Source organism: Chiloscyllium plagiosum, unplaced genomic scaffold (genome assembly GCF_037043375.1).
Source record: "Chiloscyllium plagiosum isolate Xiang-an unplaced genomic scaffold, Cpla_swu_hap1 HiC_scaffold_35, whole genome shotgun sequence".
Classification (NCBI taxonomy): domain Eukaryota; kingdom Metazoa; phylum Chordata; class Chondrichthyes; order Orectolobiformes; family Hemiscylliidae; genus Chiloscyllium; species Chiloscyllium plagiosum.
Genome location: NW_028270173.1, coordinates 11,664,381 through 11,667,631, shown reverse-complemented (window position 1 = coordinate 11,667,631; position 3,251 = coordinate 11,664,381).

Genomic DNA, 3,251 nt, shown 5'->3' with positions numbered 1-3,251 from the left:
AATGTTATACTCCTCTTCCCCCTTCCCTCCTGAGCAACTCTGACAGACTCTGTGCCAGAGATCTGTACCCCATGGCTTACCCCGGTAAGTCGTCCTCCCCGACAGTATCCATAACAGTATACTTGTTATTGAGGGGAACGACCACAGGGGATCCCTGCACTGTCAGTTCCCTTTCCGTCCCCCGATGGTAACCCATCTGCCTTCTTCTTGTACCTAAGGTGTGACTACCTCCCTGTAACTCCCCTCAATAATCCCCTCCGCCTCCTGAATGATCCGAAGTTCATCCAGCTCCAGCTCCAGTTCCCTAACGCGGTTTTCGAGGAGCTGGATTTGGGTGCACTTGCCACAGATCCAGTCAGCATGGACCCTAGTGGTGCCCCTTACCTCCCACATGCAGGAGGAACACTCAACTGCCCTAACCACCATTCCCACTGAGACTACTGTGAATTGAAAAAAGACGAGTCCACTTACCAATCCGGCACACAGAAACTTTATTTTTGGTTAGAAGAGGAGGATGGGTGAGAGACACTACCTGAGTAATGTTTACCCGTTGGCCTTCAAACCTATTGCTATTCCTTAATGTGTTCTGCCCCTGCCCAGCTGTGCCCCGCCCTTGTTTAATTCTCCCCTTACTCCAAGCCAGGCCCTTCACTCTTATTTACCCTATCCCTTATTTGCAGCTACCTTGGCTCATTTTAGTGCCTACACGGGGGCAATATGCCGAGTTGGCATAACTCAATGTTCTTTTTATACCTTATCTATTTGTCTGGAACATCTTCCATTGTTTGCAGCACGTTTCATTCTTGTATGCACATTTTAGCTAACTCAGCTCTTGACTGAAACAATTATACAATTGTATAAATTCGTCCATTTACTTCGCAAAAGCAATTATGGTTGCAGATGTAACACTGCTTTACCTATGTCCCACACTCACTTACCCAGCAGTCCCATTGTCTGCTCCTGCTCAGCGTGCGCCCCACCTATACTCGAGGTAAGTTTTTACACTTTAAATTTACCTTCCCGTCGGGCCTCTGGTCCTTACTGTCGCTCCTCCCACTTCAACTGCTGCCAACAAATACTGCTTACACCTGCAGCACTGGGCTTCTCGAGCCCAGCACTTTGACTCCTTGGGGCCCCTCTTGTCACATGGCTGGCATACTACAGTTAGTACCATTCTGCTAACTTTCCATGATTCTATGCACCCGAGTATTGTCACTCCACTCTGTTGCTTTGCTGGTGGTCAGCTTTATCGAGTTAGCGATTCCAAAAGTGACCTTCAAATCCAGATCTCTCCTTGTCAGTAGCTACCTTTGGATGGCTTCATGTTAAAACATTTGGTGTACAGAATCCAACTTCCTGTCACTGCATCAAATACTCCCATCGCTACAAATTGTCCCCAATTTTGTTTTCCCTACAGCAGCAGTTTTTCCTACCACTCGAGTCTAGTAGCCATTTGCAGCTTAAGTCCCCTGAGTGAATACTCTCTTCCCTGCTGCTTCCTCATTACTGTGATAGCGCACTGTTCTTCACTGGCTTTGTCCACAGCCCAAGTTCCCTCACAACCCACTCTCCACAATGACTTCAATAGCTCCTGGCTGAGTACTCCCCTCTTCAGCTGTTGCTGCGGCCCAAGTCCCCTCATGACCACTTCCCTCAATGTTAACTCCACAATCCATTTCCGAAATCTGAGTGACATCCTTCCTCTCGACAAAAAAAACGCAGATAGTTTGTGGGCCGGAAATGTTTGAGGATGTAACAAGCAAAACAGATAAAGGGGAAGCAATGGATATATTATACTTGGTTTCCAAAAGGTGTTCAAAAAAGGCATCACACTTAAGGCTGTTCATGAGATAAGAGCCCATGGTTTTGGAGTTAGTATTTTCAAATGAATAGAAAATTGGCTAATTAACAGAAGATAGAGTTAAGATAAGGGGATATTTTGATAATGGCACCCTGTAAATAGTGGAGTGCCATGGGATCAGTGCTGGGTCCACAATTACTGATAATATATATTAACAAGTCAGATGAGGGAAGTGAACGGTTCATTGCCAAGCTTGGGGATGACACAAAAATCATTGAGAAGACAAGTGATGAGGATGACACAAAATTTCTACAATATGATATAAGCAGATTATGTGAGTGGGAAAAACATGGCAGATGAAATTTAATGTGGGAAAATGTGAGGTTATGCACTTTGGCAGGAATAATAGAGGAGCTGACTATTATTTACAATATTTACAAGGAGAAATATTGCAGAAAGCTGTAGCATAGATGATTTGAAGCTGCTTGAGCATAAATCACAAGAAACTAACACAGAAATTTGGCAGATAATAGGGAAGCCAAATGGAATGTCCGCCTTTATTTCAAAGGAAATGGACTATAAAAAAGGAGACATCTCACTAAAAATTATGCAAAGCACCTCGTGGACGACACCTAGAATTTTGCAAACAGTTTTCTTATCTAAGGAAAGATAAACTGGCATTAGAGGCAATCCAGAAACGATTCACTAGGTTGATCCTGGCTATGGAGGGATTTTCTTATGAGTAGAGGTTGAGTAGGTTGGGCCTACGCTCACTGGTGTTGAGAAGCATGAGAGGCAAATGTATGGAAACCTGCAAGATACTTAGTGGATGTGCCAGGATAGGTGTGGAAACAATGTTTTCTCATTTGGTAGAGTGTAGGGCCAGAAGATATAATCTCAGAATAAATGGTTGCATATTTAAGACAGAGATGGGAGGAATTTCCCAAGATGGGAAGATGGAGGGCTTATCTTATGAAGAGAGGTTGACTGAGCTCGGACTTTTTTTCATTGGAGAGAAGGAGGAGGAGAGGGGACCTAATTGAGGTATACAAGATAATGAGAGGCATAGATAGAGTCAATAGCCAGAGACTATTTCCCAGGGCAAAAATGACATGAGGGGTCATAGTTTTAAGCTGGTTGGAGGAAAGTATTGAGGGGATGTCAGAGGCGGGTTCTTTACACAGAGAATTGTGAGAGCATGGAATGCGTTGCCAGCAGCAGTTGTGGAAGCAAGGTCATTGGGGATATTTAAGAGACTACTGGACATGCATATGGTCACAGAAATTTGAGGGTGTATACATGAGGATCAGTGGTCGGCACAGCATCGTGGGCTGAAGGGCCTGTTCTGTGCTGTACTGATCTATGTTCTGTGTTCTAATTTCTTCTATCAGAGGGTAGTAAATCTGTGGAATTCTTTATTCTACATTCAAGGCTGAGATTTTACGCAATC